General features: G+C 44.4%; 1 protein-coding gene across 4 annotated transcripts in view; it reads right to left on the minus strand.

Annotated features, from left to right (window-relative positions):
* EYA1 (EYA transcriptional coactivator and phosphatase 1) overlaps positions 1-11147 on the minus strand; it is a 240108-nt gene extending 228961 nt beyond the window's left edge. The window contains exon 1 of one of the 4 annotated variants that reach the window (XM_039526538.1): positions 10955-11147. The gene's annotated coding sequence lies outside the window, so the exon portion shown is untranslated. Of the gene's footprint in view, positions 1-10893; positions 10913-10954 lie in introns of those variants that run through there. The other 3 variants (XM_039526543.1, XM_039526540.1, XM_039526542.1) reach the window with 3 other exon arrangements.
* Between the last annotated feature and the right edge of the window lie 244 nt (positions 11148-11391).

Raw genomic sequence — 11391 nt, forward strand, 5'->3', positions numbered from 1 at the left:
TTCTTTGACAAGGTAACAAGCCTTGTGGATAGGAGGGAAACAGTAGATGTGGTATATCTTGACTTTACTAAGGCTTCTGATACTGTTTCGCATGCCTTACTCATAAACAAACTAGGGAAATAGGAGCTATTAGAAGGTGGGTGCATAACTGATTGGAAAACCATTTCCAGAGGGTAATCATCAGTGGCTCACAGTCAAGCTTGTAGTGCATATTGAGTCAGGTCCCACAGGTATAAGTCCTGGGTCCAGTTCTGTTCAATATCTTCATCAATGATTTAGATAATGGCATAGAGAGTACACTTACAAAGTTTGCCGATGATACCAAGCTGGGATGGGTTGCAAGTGATTTGGAGGATAGGATTAAAATTCAAAATTATCTGGACAAACTGGAGAAAGGGTCTGAAGTAAATATGATTAAATTCAATAAGGACAAATGCAAAGTACTCCACCTATGCAAAGTACTCCAACAATCAGTTGCACACATACAAAGTGGAAATGACTGCCTAGGAAGGAGTACTGCAGAAAGGGATCTGGGGGTCATAGTGGATCACAAGCTAAATATGAGTGAACAGTGTAACAGTGTTGAAAAAAACATCATTCTGGGATGTATTAGCAGGAGTGTTGTAAGAAAGACACAAGAAGTAATTCTTATGCTCTACTCTGCACTGATTAGGCCTCAACTGGAGTGTTGTGTCCAGTTCTGGGTGTCACATTTCAGGAAAGATGTGAACAAATTGGAGAAAGTCCAGAGGAAAGCAACAAAGATGATTAAAAGTCTAGAAAACATGAACTACAAGGAAAGATTGAAAAAACTGGGTTTGTTAGTCTGGAGGAGAGAAGACTGAGGGGGGACATGATAACAGTTTTCATGTACATAAAAGGTTGTTACAAGGAGAAAGGAGGAAAAAAATTCTCATTAACCCCTGAGAATAGGACAAGAAGCAATGTGATTAAATTGCAGCAAGGGAAATTCAGATTGGAAATTAGGACAAACTTCCTAACTGTCAGGATAGGAAAGCCCTGGAACAAACTGCCTAGGGAGGTTGTGGAATCTCCATCATAGGATTTTTTAAGAGGAGGTTAGACAAACATCCATAAAGGATGGTCTAGATAATACTTAGTCCTGGCATGAGTGCCGGGACAGGACTAGATGATCTCTTGGGCTGCCTTCCAGTCCTATGATTCTATAAAAAGTACTTCATGTTGGATTCCATTCCCTTCACTCTACAATGATATCCAAAGGTGGACAGTTCCTTCTCTTTATATGGAATGGTAGCAATGCATATCTTCATAGTTAGCTTAAGGTAACTTTCTCCTGTAAGGGAAAGGCTTATAAAGACTTCTTAAAAGTCATCATATCAGAGGGGTAGCCGTGTTAGTCTGGATCTGTAAAAGCAACAAAGAATCCTGTGGCACCTTATAGACTAACAGACGTTTTGCAGCATGAGCTTTCGGATGCAAGGCATCCGAAGAAGTGGGTATTCACCCACGAAAGCTCATGCTGCAAAACGTCTGTTAGTCTATAAGGTGCCACAGGATTCTTTGTTGCTTTTAAAAGTCATCAAACGCACATCAGCAAGGACAGGGAGATGAGTCCGTATCCTCAATACACCAAATGTGTCTGGTACTATGGAAGGGCTTTCTACAACTCCACTCCTGCACATGTCAATAACTTGACCTCAAAACCTAACAATAAAGGAGATCTGTTAAAGGCTGAGCAGAATTATATATATATTTAGGATAGTCTCTTAGAACAGGAAGTTGCCAATTAAGGATAATCTCTTGCACAGATTTCAGGGTACACATGAGTTACAAACAAGGGTCGATGTTTTGGCTGGCAAATCCAGACTCTGCAGCTTAGCTGCCTACATAACCTGATGTACATGTAGAGAAATTACCCTCCTAACTGCTGATATATGCTCTGAGCAACAGTTACATATATGGTTTGATGACAAGCAAAAAACAGTATAGGACATGTCACAATTGATTATCTCATAAATGGGAGGTCCAACCCAATTGTAACCTTGCATAGTAGAAAAATATATTCTATATAGGTTCCTATGCCATGTTCATCATCATAGTATCTAAGTGACATACAACCAATCTCAATGCAAACTTTGGTTCCTAAGACCACTGAACCTGATTCTTCACTCTAGCTGACCTGTTCTTGGTACAAGAAAGTGTATTGTGTTTTCTTTATTCTAGGCCCTGCGAAGCTCCCGGAATACGTTAAAGCAGTCTCTGGGCAACTGTAGCTTATATTCAGCTCCAGTTGGCACCTAGGTGTGCTTCTGATAGCCAAGAATAGCTGAAGTAGAGTAATGCTTAAGCCATGCCCATTTGCCAATTATATACCCTACATGTCCCCAGCTCCAGGGGTGGTTGGAAGAAAGGGACGTGGAGCATTTCCTCTGCTACTGCACCACTTTATGTTGGAGGATTCCCTGGTGATTGGTTTTGCTGCTATGCAGTCCCTTTATTTCATCAGAATAAGATAATTTTGAAAATTTGACACAGATACTATCCCACTAGCATATTATTTTCAACCTAATACTGCATTTTTGTGAAGTCACAGAGCTGACTGCTATATGTAGGTCAAATCCTAAACAACAATAAGCTACAACCCTACTCAATGTGCTGGAATGAAAAATACCAGACACACTTTTCCGTATCTGGGTCTTGAAAGCTTAAAGGTGGTTTGTTAGGGAAGGGGAGAGATGTTTTGTGCCTCAGTCATCAAGCTTTATTCTAGTGCTACTAGTGAATGACAGTGCATACATAGAATTTTATGTCCAAATTTTAAAGAGGTCAGTGGCTTGGGTTTTAGGGTTATATTCGGGAAGTTTGCTTTCTAGCATTTGGTAAAGAATTATTACCAAATGCTAAAAAAAGACACTTGCCAAGCATAACAGCTTTTTTTTTTTTTTTAAAGATCAATTTAGACACAAACCTACTAGCAGCTTTGAAAACAATTAAAGCCATTGCTTGGGGGTGGACAGCCCATCCGTTCCAACATTGGAACTCTGCAGCTGCAGGTTTGGTAACCTCTCTGAAGTGGCCCTAGTGATCTCAATCTAATGGATTAGACAGGGACCCAGATCTGCAAAATGTAATGTACTCACAAACTGTATACATTTCTCAGGAGTCAAATGCACACCAGCAGGGATGGTGACATGAATCTGAATCCATAAATTTTGGGTCTGCATCAGACATTCCTGTGTAAGTGAAGTCAGAGTGAAAATTCCCACATAAGTCAGTTTTGGAGTCTACCATGTGAGGTAGGTGTCTGCTTTTGCGCGCACACACGCACACACACACACAAAAAGAACCCTCTCTCCACCTCAACAGGTGGACACTGTTCCACAGTGTCTGGATCTGTGGCTGGGGTGATGTTGTTTGCAGGGGGAGGCTGCTGCATTTATTTTTGTTTGTGTGATTAGCTTGAATTTTTAAATATATGGTAAGGGTTCCTACAATCCTGGACAGGAACTTCAATAGATCTAAATAAATAAAATATACAGTGGATAAGGACATCCTGCAAAAATCTAGTGCAATATATGAAGTCATCACTACTGTAGTGACCAGCATTTCCAGTGTGAAAGCAGACTAAAAAGAAAGGCTCCTACAGAAAACAAGCAAAGAGTATCCCTGTAATTCCCAATGCAAAATCTTGCCATTCCAAGAGATGTTTCCATTTCTCTTCTGAGTAATTCAATAAAATGTAACATCTCTTCATGAATAAGTTCCAATATATATTACAAATCCTATTGTCCTAATTTTAATACTTCTGGAATGACCAAATGGGTAATGTTTCCGTTTCACTGTTTTACAATACCAAGTATGACAACACAACAGAATACAAATTGCTTACCCAAAATGTGACAGAGATAGAAGGTGACACACCAAAACCTAACAGCTGTTTAAAAAAAAAATTACAAAGTATGGAGGCCCTCTGATATTGCACACAGGCAAACTAACCACTCAGGTAAAAGCATCTATGAGGCTTGCTCCAGAACACATAAGGTAAAAAATGTATTTCTTTGTGCCCATATATTGTATAGATTCTGTAGTAAAAGGAGCCAACAGATAAACCTTTCCAACATGGATCTGACCTGGTGGTGCCTCTTGCTATTGTAAGGAATAGCCAACATGGACGCCTGTGAATCTAATTAGCATTTATGGGTGGGGATAGGTACCTAATCACCATGTGTCCCTTTAAAAAAAAAAAACTCACCCTATATGCCTAAATTTGCTGCACATGTACTTAACTCATAACGGGCAAAATTTGGCTCTTTCAGCCCTGCTCTACACTGTAGCCTGCTAGACCCGTCAACCACTAGTAGGCTAAAATACCTCATTCTAATGACATCTGTCAGTTTAAAAGTTGACTGAAAAGCACGTTATCACTTAGGACCATATACTGCCCCTGGTTAACATGAAAAATAACAACTTACATTGAGGGTATGTCTACACTACAGGATTATTCCGATTTTACAGAAACCGGTTTTTTAAAACAGATTGTGTAAAGTCGAGTGCACGCAGCCACACTAAGCACATTAATTCGGTGGTGTGCGTCCATGTACCGAGGCTAGCGTCGATTTCCGGAGCGTTGCACTGTGGGTACTATCCCGTAGCTATCCCATAGTTCCCACAGTCTCCCCCGCCCATTGGAATTCTGGGTTGAGATCCCAATGCATGATGGGGCAAAAACAGTGTCGCGGGTGATTCTGGGTAAATGTCGTCACTCAATCCTTCCTCCGTGAAAGCAACGGCAGACAATCATTTCACACCCTTTTCCCCTGGATTGCCCTGGCAGATGCCATAGCATGGCAACCATGGAGCCTGTTTTGCCTTTTGTCACTGTCACCGTATGTGTACTGGATGCTGCTGACAGACGCGGTACTGCAGTGCTACACAGCAGCACTCATTTGCCTTTGCAAGGTAGCAGAGATGATTACCATCCCTATTGCACCGTCTGCCATTGTAAATTGGCGATGAGATGATGGTTATCAGTCATTTTGCACCATTTGCATTTGGAAATTGGCGATGATGGTTTTCAATCCTTTTGTACCGTCTGCTGCTGTCATGGGTGCTCCTGGCTGGCCTTGCTGAGGTCGGCCGGGGGCGCATGGACAAAAATGGGAATAACTCTCCGGGTCATTCCCTTCTTTCTGTTTTGTCTAAAAATGGAGTCAGTCCTGCCTAAAATATGGGGCAAGTGTACTAGAGAACCAGAGAGCACAGCCGCTTCGTGTCAGAGCCCAAGAGAGCCCACAGAAATGATGAGCTGCATGCCATTCTAGGGGGTGCCCCTGCAACAACCCCACCCGTTGCTTCCCTCCTCCCCCAACCCTCCTGGGCTACCATGGCAGTGTCCCCCCATTTGTGTGATGAAGTAATAAAGAATGCAGGAATAAGAAACACTGACTTTTAGTGAGATAAAATGAGGGGGAGGCAGCCTCCAGCTGCTATGATAGTCCAGGCAGGACATTAAAGGGTGGGCGGGGGGAGAGGAGCACAGCCTCCCGCTGCTATGACAGTCCAGGCAGTACAGAATCTTTTCTTTAGACATGAAAGGGGAGGGGGGGCTGATGGAGCTCAGCCCCCAGTTGCTATGATGAGGACGGTTACCAATCCTTTTGTACCATCTGCCGGGAATGACCGGGAGTAATTCCTATTTTTACCCAGGCATCCCTGGCCGACCTCACCGAGGCCAGCCAGGAGCACTCACGGGCTGATGATGACGATGGATAGCAGTCATATTGTACCGTCTGCCACTGGGACGGGGATGCTGGTGTTCAGCGCTGCAGCACCCCGTCTACCAGCAGCATGCAGTAGACATGGGGTGACACTGAAAAAAGGCGAAAAACGATTTTTTTCCCTTTTCTTTCGGGGGGGGGAAGGGTGTAAATTGACAACATACACCCTGAAACACCTGGGAAAATGTTTTTGACCCTTCAGGCATTTGGAGCTCAGCCAAGAATGCAAATGCTTTTCGGAAACTGCGGGGACTGTGGGATAGCTGGAGTCCTCAGTACCCCCTCCCTCCATGAGCGTCCATTTGATTCTTTGGCTTTCCGTTACGCTTCTCACACAGCACTGTGCTGAGTCCCTGCTGTGGCCTCTGTCTATCATTGCCTGGAGATTTTTTCAAATGCTTTGTCATTTCGTCTTCTGTAGCTCTGATAGAACAGATTTGTCTCCCCATACAGCGATCAGATCCAGTATCTCTCGTACGGTCCATGCTGGAGCTCTTTTTGGATTTGGAACTGCATCGCCACCAGTGCTGATCAGAGCTCCACACTGGGCAAACAGGAAATGAAATTCAAAAGTTCACGGGGCTTTTCCTGTCTATCTGGCCAGTGCATCCGAGTTCAGATTGCTTTCCAGAGCGGTCACAATGGTGCACTGTGGGATACCGCCCGGAGGCCAATACCGTCGATTTGCAGCCACACTAACCCTAATCCGACATGGCAATACTGATTTCAGTGCTACTCCTCTCGTGGGGGAGGAGTACAGAAATTGGTTTAAAGAGCTCTTTATATCGATATAAAGGGCCTCATTGTGTGGACGGGTGCAGGGTTAAATCGATTTAACGCTGCTAAATTCGGTTTAAACACGTAGTGTAGACCAGGCCTAAGATTGATGGGAGTTGCATGTGTTTGTTGAGCAACTGGGGTGTTGGAGGAAAGGAGAGGGAATCAGCACTGGTCATGGGGGTCTGGGACAGCTACACCACAGGATCCTATTCTCTAGAAATAGTGACAAAGACTGTGGCTGGAACCTGACGAGTAACAGGGGAGCTTAGGAGCGCATGGTTTCAGCCCATAGGTCCAAACACATCTCTACATGGCACTAAATTTTGAATGCTAAAACTGTTCTTAAATGTCACTACCACATATGTACTTTTTGTTTCTTTTCTGTTTGGAATGAATAGCTCCAAGACACATTTAGAATTAATATTAGTTTAAGAAAATGTTACTGTGACAGAGAGGCCCTTTGCTGGTTCACTGCTCTGTGTCAGCAACGTGTCAGGCCTGACAAACTCACTATACACCTAACCTTGGTGCAATGGCATTTATCTAAAAAGAATATTTATTAGGTATCAAATGAAAACTTAAAACACACTGGCCATTAATATCATTGTGAAATGTATGTATTAACACTATATGAACAACTGCAGATACTTAGTGATGTGATGCTTTAAAGTCTGTGACCGAACAAAGGTAGAAATAGGTTTCCTTCCAGATAGGACGGAAAGTAGTTATCTCCCTGTCTATAATGTAAATTGAGCAGGGTTAACCAAAGACAATGGTGACTATATTTGAGTTAACAGGAAATGCTGAGGCAACGGGAAATGCAAATTAACAAGAAAATGTGAAAAAGGGACCTGATGTCTGCACCACAACAAACACACAGCAGGAGCGAGGCACTTTATCTCAGAGTACATATCAAAAGAATACATTTCAAAGATTTTCTGGACTGCAAGAAGAAGGGGAAAGAATTCTTTAGTTATCTATCACCAAGGGAACAAATAGGTCAGTGCTCTTTGCATCCATGACCAGTGGAGCCCCAGCTATGTGGGTTGGTGGTGCTGAGCATGAGAAACAGCTGTAGGTGAGAAAAACTGCTTTAGACAAAGACTGGAGCCTGCCAAGATTATATGCAGCAACTCAGAAGTATGTTATACTTTTGTTTTATTTGTAACCATTTTTGTTTCTATTATCTTTGCTTAGTATCACTTAAATCTCTGTTCTTTATTAACAAACATTCTTGGTTTTACTATAAAATTCATCTCAGTGCTGTAATATTAAAGTAAAGCATGCATCCTCAGCTTAGCTAAGAGGTTGGTGTGTGTACTGTCTTTGGAGTCAGCAGACTTGGTAATATCTATGAGTATCCAGTGACAGGAACTGGATGCTGTAGAGGAACCCTCTTCATGGTTTTTCTCAAAGGTTGGGGTGCACCATGGGTGACCAGATGTCCCAATTTTATAGGGACAGTCCCAATTTTGGAGGCTTTTTCTTACATAGGCACCTAATACCCCCACACTCCCATCCCAATTTTTTACACTTGCTATCTGGTCACCCTAGGTGCACTTACTGTTAGGATAGGACTGGCAGAGTCCTGAGGAGAGTGCTGGAAAGACTGGTGTTGCACCGGAGTTGATGCCCAGTTACCAAACATAGACTCCCTCACACTGGAGGCAAGGGAGGTAACAAGGTCACCCACAGTCCTGAACACTCCTCAAAAGGTGTCATAGTTACAAAGCGTTAATAAATGTTAAGAAACTTATGAATGAAAAGTTTGAAAACACAAAACATAAAATGCAACCAGAACATTTAACTAACCAGTGAGTGAAAGAAAGTGTAAGCTATCTTAGAAGTAAACTTCAATTTTACACTTATATATTGACTTTACAACCTACATTTTGGTACTGGATGAAACCAAGCAGATGTAATGGCAAAACAACCAGTGGATGAATCTTGGCTGTGTCACTGATACTCTCTGCAGTCTTCATCAAATCACTTAAACCTTCTGCCTTACTTTTTTTTATAAAGATGAAGATAATTGTACCTCCCACAAGGACATAGATGATCCTCCCTTCATCTAAAATCCATTCCTCCTGGCCTCCCCTAGTCCTCCATCCATTCTGCCCATCACCTCTGGCCCCCACTGCCTCCCTACCCACTTCCCCATCCAGAGAACATTTGTCCCTGTACTTGCCAGGGATGACTATATCTGCTGTTGTGAAAAGTGATATTTGTATGTTTATCATTTTTCACAGCAGCAGATTTACTAGTTAGCAAGTCTAAAAAAAAGCAACAACAAAAAGACAAGAATGTGCATAGCACCTTATTTGTGTTTCTATTCTGTTTAGGTCCAGTAAAGAATAGACACGTGTCAATTATTTTTATTAGAGTGCAAAAAATCCCAACATAGATAAATTGAAATGATTTGGACATGTAGATGGGCATATTTATTGGTCTATCCTAAACTTAGTTAGGAATTTTAGTTAAAATTGTGAAAGTGGCCGCCAGCAAGAGTTGGTGGCCACACTCTGAGGCCACCAAAATGTTTGTTGCGAGAACCCCTGCTCTATATAGAGGGCAGACCAAACACTCACATCTTTTGTGCCTCCGCTTCACTACACTGGCAATCATTTAATTCAAGGTAAAAAACAATTAAATTAAGATAGCCAGCATGTTTGTAAGGCTAATCTGGACACTCAAAGGTTTGTGCTAGGCTACTGTGGAAGTCTTGCACTAGTGCTCCTCCTATATTCTGTCTGTGTTTTAACAAAGTTAATACAAATTGCTCTCCTCCATGCAATGTAACAGAAGAGAACTACGTTCCTTAGAGTCTAGAAAGAAAACAAATTTGAACCTAATGTTATTTAAGAAAACTCTGCTCTTTGTTTTTGTTATTACAAATACCATTTCACACACAACATAAGTATAGTATACACAATTACAATTTTAAAAAGGAGAGGCAGATACGCCAAAAGAATTGGTTCTCAACTTTTTTTGGATCCACAATCAACAAAATGAACGAAAAATAATCATCCTGTAACCAATTATAATGCTGTTGTAGGATGTGGGTCATAGGAAGACATAACAGAAAGATTTTGGATCCTTGGGCTGCTGTGGATAAGGACAGCAAGGGGAACCTGTAGGCATTAACCTTCCCCAGTCCCAAAACTGAGCATTGTCAAGGATGAGAAGGAAGAGCCAATGGCTGGAGCTTGAGGAAAGGAAAGGGCACAGGGCACGTTCTTTCCCTGTCCTCCCCACCCCTAATTCCTGGCAACCACAGGATATTACTGATTTTCTTCCCCTCACTGCCAATGGAAATGACGCATTTCTGAGTGATATCCCACATGGGTTGAGAAACACTCGTTTAGAGAAATAAGAAAAATACTGAAGTGAAGCGCTCCTGAGATTTAATCCTGGCACTAACGATGTCTCACCATGCAACCTTGGATAAATAACTTTGCTCTGTTTTCTCCTCTGTAAAATAGGGATAATACCCACCTACCATAGTGGGCTGTTGTGAGGATTAGTTATTTAACATATACTGTGCTTTAAGTGTTCAAAGTGAGACCACTCAGAAAAGGGTTGAAGAGAACCAGTCTACTGCTTCTGTGTATTACTGCACATTTTATGATTTGCTCCACGTATCAAACATGCATCCAAGCAATTCCAAGGCCAAAAGGATCTCTCTCTCTCTCTCCCTCCCTCCCCCCTCCCCAGTCATCATTTCAACTCCTAAAAACACACATGAAGACATTCACAATGAAACAATGACATTCAGCTCATTTAAATACTTCATAGCTTCAAATAATGTCAGTCATATACACAAGTGTCTGGCCCTGGAAACTGGAACTGGTCATCTCACCTACGTGCATGATGCAGTCCCCTAGGAGCAACTATGGCCAGGCAGCACAAATGTCAGCACCTTGCAGGGCTCATACACCACAGTGCCTTCCACACACCCCCTCCCCCCAATGACCTTTGCTGTCTTTCTTTCAACTCCCTTGGCTTAACTACAGAGCTAGGAGAGACTATTTTGCATTTAAACCTCCTGCAAATCCTGCGCACAGGGAGCCAGCTAAGAGCAGGTACTGTGGCCCGCCCTTAATATTTGCCGCGGTCTCTGGGGCTGAGTGACAGGCTACAATTTCACAAGATCTAATCGTCCATGCACGTAAAACAAACAGACTCCCCGCAGAGCCGTAGCATTTACCCCCCATGGACCCCCATTTGTAGCCCCCCCTCGCCCCCCACGGGCCAGACAACATTCACACCCGCATACATCCTCCCGGGGGGAAGCAGGGGCCCCACAACGCCTGCAGCCCCCGGGCCATGCGCACCCCCGCGCGGCGCCCCTCACCCCCCTGCTGCAGCGGGGCCGTGCGGGGAAGCAGCGCGGGCAGCGCGATGACCGGACTCACTTCGAAGTGGAGGGCGCTGGGAAGCGGCGCTCCCGCAGCAAACGCCGGGCGCGCGGGCGGGCACGTTCTCGGAGCCCGCCGCGCTCGGGGTACCTGGGCGGGGCGTGGGTGGCACCAGCCGGTCGGCGCTCGCTTCCCCGGCGCTCAGCCCCGCGTCCGGCCGCGCGCCGCCCTCCACCTGAGCAGCCCCAGCGCCTGCCTCCCTCTGCGCCTCGCGGCCGCAGCGCGCCTGCCCGGGCCCGGCGCGGCCGGAACGGTCCGCCCACGCCGCGGCCTGAGGGGCGCAGGCAGGAGCCGGAGCTGCGCTCGCCAGCGCCCGTCCTGCCCCAGATTACTATCGAGCCCCCCCCCCCACGCCCCTCAGTGGGCGCAGGCGGGGCCCCAGTCTCTCAGCCACACCCCTCGCGGGTGTAAGGCAGTGCTGCCCTTGGCCCACT

Source organism: Mauremys reevesii, linkage group 2, assembly GCF_016161935.1.
Source record: "Mauremys reevesii isolate NIE-2019 linkage group 2, ASM1616193v1, whole genome shotgun sequence".
Lineage (NCBI taxonomy): Eukaryota > Metazoa > Chordata > Testudines > Geoemydidae > Mauremys > Mauremys reevesii.